Source organism: Armigeres subalbatus, chromosome 1 (genome assembly GCF_024139115.2).
Source record: "Armigeres subalbatus isolate Guangzhou_Male chromosome 1, GZ_Asu_2, whole genome shotgun sequence".
Taxonomy (NCBI): domain Eukaryota; kingdom Metazoa; phylum Arthropoda; class Insecta; order Diptera; family Culicidae; genus Armigeres; species Armigeres subalbatus.
In genome coordinates this window covers 27,065,941-27,079,725 of record NC_085139.1, presented here as the reverse complement: position 1 = coordinate 27,079,725, position 13,785 = coordinate 27,065,941, and the positions used below count along the sequence as shown (strand labels likewise).

Below are 13,785 nucleotides of genomic sequence, written 5' to 3'. Positions count from 1 at the left end.
AATGAAACAGTGAAATTGTTGGGTTCCTTGGATCGTTTTCGCGTTATTAAATTGCTCGCTGAGCTCTGAAGCCTTTATTTCGTACTCTTCAGTAGTAGTAAAACAAAATGATAATTTGGTTAAATCTTTTTCTTTTCTACGATTTGCCCAATCAAAAAGTTCTTTCGCAGTTTTAATTGGATGCTCACGTTCTTTGGCTAAACTTGCTCTTGTGGCCATGCGCTTTATTGTTCCTCCAATAGCATCACAAGGACCTTTGCCATGTGATGTAGCAAAAATGCCATTCTGCATCAATTCCGTACATTGATTTAAATTGACATAGGCTCGAAAAATTCTTACGATTTTGTACTGCGACGCTGCTCCATCAGACATGAAATATATCTTTTTGACTTCTTTATGCTTATCAACGCGTAAAAGTTAATCATTTTTCAATGAACAAGTTTACGGATACTGAATCGTGTCTTAAATCTTCGGAAATTATAATAAAACTTAAGTGTTCAATTTGCGTACTTCCATTAAAATAAATAACGAATGGATGAATTGTAGCTTGTTGTACGTTCCAGTGATGGGACTGCACTTCATCTTGCAATACAAAGCTGTAATTTTCAGAAAATCACAAATGACTAAAATTCACCATTTTGTAATGTATTTTTCGTATTTTTAAAAAGCTGGATTGTTCTGTTTTAATGAAATCGTGAGGATTAAACTTTCTAATTTCAAGCAAAAATATGACACAAACTCATCTACAGGTTTTACAATAGTTTCTATGTCACACCTATCCGTGGTCACCCATTGCTCAAATGATAACTGATCAATATATTTTCTTCAAACTCAGCGAATAAAGTATTTTCCAATGATGAAGAATCTGGACAATCCGAACAAGATCGTAGATAGCAATTTGATGTTGTATTTTCACACAAAAGACTACCAGTTAACATTTTAATATCCTTTGTTAAATTGATTCTTTTCAAACTATGTAAAATAAGATTAATATTCTCATGGGTTGTGCACACACACATTATGTGTTCCTGAATTGGAAAAAGCTTACATTGCCTTGGCCGAAGGCTTGCAAATGAGGAAAACCTATTTTAATATTATCGTGAATTTCCTTGAAGCGTGTGTACGCTTCTTTCAAAGTCGTCATCATTAATCGTTTTGGATTGCTTGACGCTTTCCATCTTTTTTTTACTGATACATAATCTTTTTGACCAGGCATAGCTCGACTTACTTCATCATCTTCAAAATATTGAACTACTATTTCTTTTGTCTCATCTGTTAATGCAGTACTAGACCTAGTATTTTTGGTTGAAAGACAGTTATTCTTCAATTGTTTTGCCTCTTTTACTGTATTTCTATTGGTTTTGAACTCATCAATGGCATCCTGAATAGACCACGAACTTGGCAGCATCGACAAAATCAATAATTTTTCTTTCCTTGTCGTGGCTGCATTCGAGAACCTTTCCTTCATATTTATAATTACCTCATCGTAGTCTGTATTTTCCACATCATCAGGTCCTAATTTGAAGAGGTTTCTTCATACAGCTTCGTTTATTTCACGGTATTTTTTCTCCGGGTAATAAACGTAGTCCATCTTACTCCATTTAATCGGAGTCACTTTTATCCCAGCTATGCCCTCGTTAAAGCGTTCGATGTTGACCTTTTGGATACACTCATCTTCCGATTGATTTGTTGAAACAGATTTCGCTGATGGTACGGTGGCAAGGCTCTCAGCACTTAATACTTCTGGTAATTCCTCAGTTGTTGTCGATACATCTGGCAATTCCTCAGTTGCTGTCGTTTTCGAACTTCCTGCGCTCTGCTCAACCGATGATATACAGATTGCTCTTTTGTCAACGTTTAGACGGCAGGACGTGCAAATGCGTAAATTTGTATTCAATGTGGACATTGGAGCATAACCAGTCGCTTTCAGTTTATCTATGGTGCTTTCGGTGAGATTTCGTAACTCTTTTGAACACTTTTTTCCATCAAACGGCCTACAACAGTTGAGAAAGCGGCTACTCATGTTGTTCGTAATATTTCAATAAACAAAATCACTTTTAAGTTTTTACTGACTAGTTTGGTGTCATTTGTTTGACTGAAGAAAAAATTACTATAAGATCTTTAACAACCTTAGTAGTAGTATTTTTTTGCTTTTCGTGAGCATTGTCATGGTATGTACCTATCATGCATTTGTTGTTGTTGAAGATACCCGTTTCCTCCCGATCATAAAGTCTATTCTCTAAGAGGTATATTTTTTGCAGGTAAACTATAGACGTACACGTGTATATAAATCTTTGATTTTGCAGCTTTTGTCTTAAAAATAACATTTCTGATATGTTTCTATCAACGTTATTATCAACAGGTTTCAACACTATTAAAAGAATTTTTCGCCAGTCACGTGCAATGAAAATTATGACACTATCAATACTTTTGATCACAACACTGGATCGTGTCTAAGTTTCTTATAGATGCTATGAATAATTAAATCAAAATATCACGAAAACAACTTGTTTAAATCACGTCCCTTAACAATAAAATCTGCATCAAACTGCAATTCTCGAAATAACTTACACAGAAAAATTTTTTTTTTACTAAATGTGAAAATTGTGAAATGTTTGAAATGTCATAACTTTTTTGTTTATTAGTTTACCATCACCAAATTTTTATGGTAGATAGCTAATATAATGGACCGTTTTCCCTAAAAAAATTACGTTCGAAAAAAGATAGGGTTTTGAGATATTTGAGTTTTTGTGACAAAAATGATATTTTTAAAGGCAAAAAAAATTTTTTTTTACTGTGCACATTTTCTTAAGAATCACCATTTAGTTGTCTAACTTTTCTGAAAAAATCATAACAATCGAACATTCCGTTTTTGCTGTGCAGCTTTTTAAATATTTTTGAACCATTTTCACATACACCCTTTTGAAAAGTTAGTCGTGACTCAATATGAAGATTTGATATCGAAAAATGACGATTTAGATGAAATTGAAAAACTGTGCAGAGTTTCAAATATTTTCGAAATGGTCGCTCAGGATCGACTGACATGCCCCCGTGGAATGCCTCTGCTATGAAAGAAATGTTATTAACCATTATTAGTATAATAATTATAGTATATAATTAGTATATAATTATACAATTATTGTTTGATGCGACCCCAGATTGTGACGACCAATGAGTCACATTTAGAAGCTGAAATGTGTTCCAGTTATTTAATTTTTCAAATTTAGTGAAAACTATACCTTTTTCTCTATGTTGATTGATTTTGAGTATTCGTAAAAAGCATTATTTAATCTCTCTTTGAAAACGCAAACATTAATTTAATATTGTTCTTGATGCATTGCATATTCATCACGAGAAAAAAGAAAAACAAACTGTTTCCAATCATCGGCGCGAAAGCGTGCGCGGTGCGCCTTTCGGCAAAGCACAGCCCGACACTACGATCGAGTCTAACCGAAGGTGCGCGCATCGTTGATTGTTCTCGCAGCGCGTCGAACGGGTTTGACTCCTGCGCGCATAGCAGAACTTGCATCTAAACGTGCTTGCTTCGCATGCGAAAGAGGATGATGTGAGAAAACGGAGAAAGCTGGCAACAGTGCTGCAAAGTGTCACCGTACAAGTCACGCAAAGCGTGACAATAACAAAATCCAGGTCATGTGTCAAGTACTCAATTGTGATGCTCAATGTGGATCTCACATGCTTGGTGTAACGATCAGCATGAAAGTGACATTTTAGCAACTAGCGCTTGGTCACTCACCATGTCTTCACTTCTTCTGCCTGTGATCACCAGCATGAATGATAGGAAAACTTTCCTGATGTTGTGGTTGTCATATCCATGTCATCTTGACTATCGTGATGATCACTTGACCTATGCGGTGTTTGGTTCGAAATCAACGCTCGACAGCAATGGAATAATCCACTTAGCGGAATTAATGGATTTTTGCTGTGATAAAAATGCATGAAGCCAAAATAGAATTTTTGGGAACATTTAAGTGTTCTTATTGTTTATATTGACTTTTTGTGCAATATTTTAAGAGGTGCTATTAAAAGAAAAGTACATACATAGTTTTTCCAAATTTGATCCAGACTATCTTTTGAAAAAGGCCAAATTTTTATTTATTGATTTTTTCAAATGGATACAATTAAAAAACGACGCATCCTACAAAAAAAATTTATATGGGTGACTATCGCAAAATCAGTCAAAGTTTCTAATAAAGATATCGGAAACAATTCAAATTGAGCCCTACACTGAAAAAAAATCAGTTTCAACAGTTTCAAAAATTAAAACTCGATTTGCGAAAAAACGCTTTTTTTGATTTGTATGAAATTGTGTCTCAAGATAGGTGATTATGTTCCCTACCAACCGTCCATACATCGCAAGCTTGACACTTTTAAGGGAAAAAAGTTTTTCTAACAAAAAAATTTTCTTGTCGGAATTGATTTTTTTTCAGTGTCAAGGAGTGTCAGTGGATTTAACATATACATACATATATTTAAATATTCCTGTACAGTCAAGCAGAGTACAATATTTAGGTCGTAACTAATCGCAACGGATGAAAATACACTGAAAATAATTTCGACAAGAAAAGTTTTGTTAGAAAAACTTTTTTCCTTCAAAGTGCCCAGCTTGCGATGTATGGACGGTTGGTAGGAACATAATCACCTATCTTGAGACACAATTTCATACAAATCAGAAAAAGCGTTTTTCGCAAATCGAGTTTTAATTTTTGAAACTGTTGAAACTGATTTTTTTCAGTGTAGGGCTCAATTTGAATTGTTTCCGATATCTTTATTAGAAACTTTGACTGATTTTGCGATAGTCACCCATATAAATTTTTTGTAGGATGCGTCGTTTTTGATTGTATCCATTTGAAAAATCAATAAAAAATTTGGCCTTTTCAAAAGATAGTCTGGATCAAATTGGTAAAACTTAGTTAGAGCCATTCACAAATACGGCCCATACAAATTTCAGAACCCTCCCATACAAAATACGTTACGAGAGGGTGGGTGGGGCTTTCAGCCCCAGGTCCATTTTAGCGTTATGTAATTTGTGAATGAACCCTTAATTTAACTATTGATTTATCCAATTTATCAATTAAAAACGACGTCAGTCCAATCAAACGACATCAAAATCAATCAATAACGGTGCTCACCTGCACTTTTGACAGCTGACCGACCTGATGCTCTTTATGGCTCTCAGCTTGTGGTTGTCAATCTGGGTGTCACGCTTACCGAAGGTACTCACGTGTCAGCTTCTACATGTCACGATGCGCTTGCAGTGATTGTCAGTAAAGAACATCGTTTAAAAGCGTGGTGGTTTTTGTTTTCATATCTGATCATCTGGTGATGGTCACGACATTTTGCAAGACTGGCTGGCAACGCTCACGCTGGTTCTCTGCGCGCGGAGAACGAGTGAGCATACCAAGGAGGAAATTATTTCAAATCATTTGTCATGGCGCAAAACTTAAAATTTGACTTATGGCAGTGCTGCTGTTGGTTCTTCATTATAGATCGTACGACTGGCAAAAGCTTTATATGTGATGGGGTGTGGTTTTTCGGAGAAACACACATTCAGCTGTACGGCATTTGACATTTGACTGTACGGCATGTGGCGTTACAAATCCAATATTTTGTTTCTTTAGATGTTTAGATGTTAAAATCATTGGAAATATTACGTGAAGCTTTGTTTAAAAAATTTATTGAGTAAATTATTTGCCCTAATAATTAATTGCCAAGACATTAATTTCTTACTTCTGACCTAAAAATGGTTACCTGTTCCATGAACAGGTAGAACGTATGGACGAGTCGCCCCTGAATACGAACAATAATATTCAAACGTCAATGCTGCTTTGGTTCACTTGGTCAGAGCATCATCATACTTCAAGATATTCGAATAGATCTGCAGATTCAAATATCTAAACAAAAGCGATTCCAGCTGCCAGCAACATTTGAAGGCGTTCACATCTCTTTAAAGGCAACGTGCTTTTAATACTGAAGTAGATCTTTAAATCATAACTGGGAACGATCGACCTTGAAAGGAGCAATAACCTAACGGGAATGTGGAGAAGTGGAACAACAATTTTGGAATGCAGTTTGAAGGGAGCATCCATACAGCCACCATAGCCCTCCTGAATTTCAACTTTCAATATTCTTCGATAGTTGAATGCAAATCAAAACATCGTCAACCTGATCTATCATCTGAAACAAATGCTACGGTTGAGTACAGTCTTCGAACAAAACCACAGTAGCTGCAGTAGGAGCAGCAGGTTGCCGATATTAGAAACATATCAGATGGGAACCGGTTTCGCGTCATTCAGCAACAACAGGTATCTTCCTGTCATATGAATAGCAGGAAAGGAAACGTGTATGGAAACCTCCTTCGGTTTCTTCTGTGCCCTATTCCGCGGGTTGCAATCAAACACGCGATCAGGTGTACACTTGATACCACAACGAACAACGTCAACGAGATTCAAGCTGCCCTCTATTGTGGTTAAACTTCGAACAACATGTTTCGCGTTTTTGTCGAGAAAACGTCGCGCCAAAATCAGAGCGAATATATTAAAGAGGTTCACACAAGTCATGAAAATATGAAATTCGTTATCACTGGAAGTCGAACGTTAGGTAATGAATCGTTTCAGTGGCGTAGCCAAAAAATTGGTCTGGGGGGGGTTTTCTGAACAATTTTTTTTTTCAAAAAAAAAAATTTCTTCTAAAAATGTTGTCTCTGGGGGGGGGTTTATATCCAAAACCACCCCCGTGGCTACGCCACTGAATCGTTTCAACGAACATAATTATATTCCCAAATTAAGTCACATCCATTCACAGTAGGCAACAAACCGCCGACGACTAGGCAAGAGAAAACTTTCTTCTTCGTGCAGCTTTCCCCCACTTTTGCGTTCAACATTCATCGAGCAGCATTTTTTTTTGTCTTCTGATGCATAAATTGTTGATGTTGCTGATGCAGCCAGAAAGAAAGAGCTGCAATAAAGCATACCAACACACAGCACCAGCGACCGACAAGTGAATGCAATATTGTTCACATTCACCAATATGGCATTCGGCGCGCGACTTGGCCACTAATAGATCTACCTATGTTTGTTGTGTTTATGATTCGCAGAGACTTCTTTTTATTGTGAATTTTGGTTTTTGCTGTTTATGGACTGCGTGAAAGCATAGGCATATAGACAAAAATACCTTTCAACTTAGGACGTTGATCTGATTGATGGAGCATATGTGAAAAAAATCATTATAAAGCTAACTCAAAATTTGGCAGCTTGCTTTACAAGCGGAGTCCCACGGAGAGTCGTCCCAAAATAAATCTCTCAAGTCATCTCATTAGCGCAAAAAAATGCGTGCGTGGACAGTGGCATCGCGGTTGGCACGTTCGCGCTCCAAGCGTGAACGAGTTGAATAACCTTTTCTGTACTGCCCTTAGCGATGTGCGTTTTGCTTTGGATCCGCACTGTGAGATGTCGATCCATGTCACTCAGATTCAATATAGACGAGATGCTTGAACTAGAATTTATGTAACTGTTTGCCATGACCCCATTCTGTATTGGAAAAATCCGTTCATATTCGCTTCAATAACATTCAAGGATGACACTGCAGTACTGTGGCAGTATTTGAAATCTATAGCGAACGGGAAACACACCCATAATTGCCGGCAGCCGATTGCGATTATGCCCGTCGCCGCCGCGCTGCCATCGTTCATTGTCTGCCGAAACCGGTGAAGCATATTACAACAACGAGGCCTCTGACCGATTAGGGCTACTACTGGAATACGCTCAAAAAACAGGCGCAGACGACGAGTTAGTCACCGTCACCGTGATCGAGGTTCGTTTGAATGTGGATGGTTTCGATTTCCGGTGTCTGTGTATTTTTCGTGCTGTCCGGGAAGGGTGTGGGCGGAATTTTATGGGCAAGAGATCCTTTCGGGACGCCTTGGTTCGGTAGTTAAACTCAGGTAAATTAAAGTAGGTAGAAACGTTACAAGGATATACGTTCGAGTTACCTGCGAATTAGTATATCCAATTTCTGAAAAGCTGCTTTACCAAGTTATATCACCTCGCTGATCTATGACGTCTCACGCGCGATACTTCTCGATTTGGACGTACATTATTTTATAAACAAACATTGGGAAATAAACTCCTGTTAAAGCAAGCTTTTCCTGCGAAAACCACGGCATGTAGCCGACAAATATTTGATTGGGACATTTTGACCACAAACGTGACGAAATGGCGCTGGGTTCCATCAAAACATTATGTAGCAGAACAGAATTACATCAATATGGCAGTCCGTGAATGTGATTCTGAAAAGTTTTCGTTGTGGGATCTAAACAGAATCCTATCAGAATTCGTTTAGAATTCTATATTGAATGCTTTCGCGATTCTGAACAGAATCCCGGTCGAGATTCGGGGCATAACCCTTTCGGAATTTGTTTGAAATTTCAAATGGAGTCCGTTTAAGATTCTGTTTGAGATTCTGAACAGAATCCGATTTAAGGTTCTGTTTGAATCTGGAGACAATAAATCACCAAGTGTATGATAAGATTATTTTTACCTGTAGTTCAACCTTGAGTTCCTTTAAATCTGCGATTAAACACAAATTTGCTATTATCATAACCCAGGGCGATAACATCGAAGTATATTTGCAGTCGGACTACATTTCTATGCATGAAGTAATGAATTTCATGAATCATAACGATAAAAACTAAATTCACGATATATAAATCGTGCTTCAACATCATAGTAGTGTGTAAGTATACCGAGAAATTGGGAATGATAAAAAACTGTTCCTATCATATAATGCTTATCAATGGGCCACATGTAGTGTATTCTCAGAAAACCTTCGCGGACCACAGGAAAAGGGTTGAAGGGCCACACTTTGGGGATCACTGAATTAAACGAAATTGAAACAAAACATTGTACGCCATATTTAATCTGGGTATTGAATGAATGGTGGGTAGGCGTATTAGCCTTCTCTTAAGTCCCCTGGTTCTCGCACACCATACTCTTTCGGATACGAAGCAAACACGTTAAGGTGCAAGTTCTGAAATGTGCAGCGCGGGATTCCGACCCGTTTGATGCGCTGCGAGAACAATCAACGACGCGACGCACCTTCCGTCTAGACTCGGTTGGAGTGTTGTGGAGTGTTCTGCCAAAAGGCGCACGCTTCCGTTCGTACTCTGAGGATTGGGAAAGCTTTGTTTTTATTTTTCTTCTAATGCTTAGGAAACGCATACAAATCCTGCATCAACAATGAAATAATGTTTGTGTTTTGAAAAGAGACATCAACATGGGATGATGCTTTATTTCTAATAACCAAGATCAATCCATATAAGACATCAGCTAAACATAAAATTTTGCCTAAATTAAATAACTGGCAAACATTTCTGCTCCTAAATGTCACTAAAGGTCGTATTTGGGGTCGTATCAAATGAAGATCAAGATCACCTGTCATTAGACAAGTTTAGTACTACATCGCCTATAATAGGGGAACATAGGGTTCGGCACTTCATCCTATAGCTCCTATTTCCATCCCATCAAAAACAAAGCAATGATAAGGAATTTGGTTGGTTTCTTATTTTTGTGATTTATTTCAGCAGCGAGCACGCGTGTTAGCGACGAGATTGGTGTTGTATTTCTTTGTTTTGTGATGAAATAAATATTTGTTCAATTAGATGGAAAACGGAACAGTTCCCCTATTACTAGTAAAAACAGCTTGATATTTTCTCCTCAAATGATGATACTAATAATGGTTAATAATATTTCTTTCATGACAACAAAATATGTGAGTAGATGATATTATATTAAACGCACATCTTTCGTTTGAAATCACTCAGATTCTAGCATATTTTTAGCAGAATGATGAAACATTCCAACAAGTCCAACTCGTGTAATAATCTGAGAGTAATTATATGAAATTATGTGTATAGTAAAAGATAATTAAATAAACTTATAATAGCTTTCATCTATTGCTGAAACTGACCTTGAGGACTATTTCTTCCAAATATTACCTATTAAACGATCTATTTGGATTGAATATTAAATATACCTGATAAAGTTGTCCTCCGATTATGTTAAGCCTGATGCCGTATTTGATTTTGAGCTTATGTCATGTCGTACACTGGTTTAAATTTTAATGCTTAAAATATCAATTATTTAAAATGTTTATACGCAAGCCTATTAGGGAAAAAGACGGCTTTGGCAGGTTTTGTTCTATTATTGTCAGGGGGGTTTTTGTCGACCGAATTTTATGAAATTTGGCCACAGTATTCTTTGATATGCAAAGAATGTTTAGGCCAAATTTGAGCATAATCAGTCATAAAAAAAAAACCCTGACAATAATAGAGCAAAACCTGCCAAAGCCGTCATTCCCCCTATATTACAAAACAAACATTTTTTTAGACTAATAAAATAACATTTGTAACAGGTTCTCATATTGATTGAATATGGCAATATCGCAATTTGGCCGCTTTGATAACTTTAGATGTTATTAATAAAATGTCCATCATTAGCTTCAGATCACAGATTTTGTTAGCTTCATAATAGTGCTGTCCAATGAGAGCTTGAAGTAGCTCGAAGTTTCTCCCTGTCCTGCTCATGCCCATTTGTTGACAAAAAAAGAACGAGCAGGACGGGAACAACTTCGAGCTACTTCGAAAAAAAAAATATTTTTTAACTATTAGAAGATCCCTATTTACATTCATATGCCCCTCGTGTACGATTTTTCTCCTTTCACCACTCTGCCAGTTCCGCTAAACTTCACATGTCCTGGCCACGCATCGAAGGCACAATCAGGTTGCCGTGGATACAAACAGAAAGCTGTTATTTTCTCTCCTTTTTTGATACACTGCCCATAACCTCCCGTGACAAGAAACACATTACATTGATACATGCAGACATTACTCTTCGCATAGTGATTTTGACAACATTTTCGAAAAATTTAACATTTTCCTCATTTTTATCACACACAAAAATCAACCAACAATTTTCATAAAGTTCAAAACACATCAGCCCCTGCTGTCCGTCGATTTATAATCTAGCCGGCCGCCATCTTTGTGCTCCACGATTTCGTTGATGCATACCATCCTCATTCCACACCCGGCTCTCGAGGAATGTAAAACAAGAGGCACAAAAATTAAATCGGCCCTTCGTCGTTTAGCAGCAAAATCTACCTCTACTGCTGAATATCAAGTGAACTAAAAATAAATCCGCACTTTTTCATTTTACTGCCAAACTGTCCTCTCGTCGTTCGTACAGGCACCAAACAGATCAAGAGTTTCTTTACCTTTTTTTCCTCGTTTGTGTGTTGTCCGCTCCTTGATCCTTGTGAATCGTTCTGCTCCTCTATTCACCTAATCCAAATTTCCAGAGTACGGATCTCGCTGATTGCTGCTGCTTCCACAATTTCCAAATTAAATCAAATTTTGATTTTCAAATTATGTACCTTCGCACACAAAGGTTTAACACTTTTCTTCCGGTCGAATCGGCACTTTAAAACCGTTGGAGACGGGACCTTTTTCTTAGGATTCTTCGTTCCACTTGCCACAAATTTTGCCTCACTGGCTATGAACTTAACAACACTTTGAATTTTTAACCGCGAACGACACTTTTACGCCTTTACGGATCACGAAGCTGGTTTTGATCCTTCTCGGTTGGTAATTTCCCTGTTAATTTAATTTTAATAGAAAATCCGCGAAAATCCTTCCACTGACCACCGGACGAGACACACGAAATTCAACCACAACGGAACGACGCTCACAAAACAACTGAAAATGAAGAAGTTGCGGGTTGGATTTTCTCTTTTTAGCTGCAGCGACCCTCGCGGCAATAAGCCGTTTAACGGATTTGCGGAGAGGGAGAGTAGTCTCCCCGTTTGCTCAGTTTGAACCGGTTCACACACGCTCGTCCGGGCGACCTCAATTTTGAGTGGGTTTAACTCAAATTCATAAGCTCTTCTAAAACGTCAAATGATGAGTAACAGAGATTTCTGAAATTGAGTTACGGTTACTCAAAATAACATAACTAAGCATAAAACTCAATTTTGAGTTCACCTTGAAAATTTCAGAAAAATGGCGAAGTCCAACCACGTCCAACGGTCATTATCTGAAAACCAAAAATTCATTTATTTATTACATGTAAGTTGCCAAATGTTTTGGTTTGCTTTCTATTTAATCAATTGTCATTCTTTTTGCAGGGTTTCGGCTTTTATTCCGAAAAGGATTTCGATAAAGCTGAATTGAGAAAATGGAACAATTATCCAGTAGCCGAATTCGGTAAGCTCTAAATACATTTATAAATATTTTGTATCATAAATGTGATTGACGATTCAATATATTCTTTATGTTTTAATGCAGATTTAATGGACAACTTTCATCTGCATCGCGTTATTTCTCGACCTAGCCAATGCTGATTTTTGCGTCGTTGCCCGTCATCACGAAGTTCTTTATCGGCCTGAAATTCGTTCCTATAAGTCGGCCAAGAACGTTCCTAAGTTAAGACGAGAACATCCTCCATGCCAAAAAGAATGGCTCAGCGTAAGCTTCTTCCGTTCTGGCTCGGAACCGAAGCGTCAAACATATGTTCCAGCAAATATGGCCAGATCTGAATCAATGTTTGCTTCCAGATCTCCCATTTCATTTATGTATTTATGTATTTTTAATTTTATTCAATTTATATATCAACATGCTTGTATATCTCTGTAAGAATTTAGCAGAAAATAAATAAAATGCCTTTAAACTTTTGCCTAAAACATTCTCTTTGGAATTGAAAAACAATCATAACATTCTTACTTGACAAACTCAATTTCATAAAAATCCAATTTTATGAAATTGAGTAAATGTAACTCATAATAAAATATCTCCTTAACAAACTCAAAATTGAGTTGAGGGTCATCAACTCAATTTTGTCTTGAGCCAGTTTTTCTGATTTTGAGTTAAACTGACCCAAATTTGAGTTCAGCTGAACGAGCGTGCAACACGGTAAAAAATTAAATGAAAATAATAATGATTTAAAAAGTCGAGGCGATTTTATATGCTTATTAAAAGTTGAGAAGGCCAAATTTTTGCGTTACTTAATTAATTCCCCTACCTTACAATCTAATTATTTGATTACATGCATTGAAAATATAATGGAAAGTTTAAATAAAATGATTTTTGTTTTTACAATTTTGTACACGCCCGTTTCAAATCACTCAGAGAGTGCTTTGAAAATATGTCGTTTGTGCAAAAGCGAGTCAATTGCTGGGTGGTGCGGATAGAATCGATTTGGTTGTCAAACTGAAGCCAAAATTTTCTATTGTGCCGGAGCCAAACATTGAAGATTGTGGTTATGTTCGTTTCTGATCTAATATTGAGAAGTATTGTGGAAAATTTGTGGGAATGCAACTAAAAAGCACTCGTTACGAAATTTCACGAGATTCAGCAGCTGATTGGAGCATGCATGTATGTAAACAATCGTAAAGTCATGTAGAGTCTAGCGCATTTGTGCGCTCTCATACAGCGTGGAAAGAGAAATTCGAAGAGCGGAAAATGTTTGACAGCCAAGTAACTGCAAAATAATTTTGTTTATGGGAGTGATTTCAAAATATCCCTCTGCTCGCTTGAGCGCAGAACCGCGGCTCTATCCGCAGTACCCAGGTCAATTGTATTGTTTTTCCATGTTTCATTCGGGAAGAGATAGCAAAAAAAAAGTAGTAAAATGCCCAATAGTGGACCCCCTAGTAGCAGAATTTTGCTCTTCCTGTCATAAGGCTTAGAAATTTTCAACATAGTAAATCTGCTTGATA

General features: G+C 37.1%; 1 protein-coding gene and 1 long non-coding RNA gene across 3 annotated transcripts in view; one reads left to right on the top strand and one right to left on the bottom strand.

Annotated features, from left to right (window-relative positions):
* Positions 1-11,757, bottom strand: part of LOC134222949 (thioredoxin domain-containing protein 9) — a 77,177-nt gene extending 65,420 nt beyond the window's left edge. The window contains exon 1 of one of the 2 annotated variants that reach the window (XM_062702105.1): positions 11,287-11,757. The gene's annotated coding sequence lies outside the window, so the exon portion shown is untranslated. The remainder of the gene's footprint in view (positions 1-11,286) is intronic. The other variant, XM_062702095.1, reaches the window with a different exon arrangement.
* A 174-nt stretch (positions 11,758-11,931) lies between these two features.
* Positions 11,932-12,738, top strand: LOC134222968 (uncharacterized). The gene is made up of 3 exons (XR_009982449.1): positions 11,932-12,136; positions 12,196-12,274; positions 12,356-12,738. It is a non-coding gene; the product is annotated as an uncharacterized LOC134222968 (long non-coding RNA).
* Positions 12,739-13,785: the final 1,047 nt, after the last annotated feature.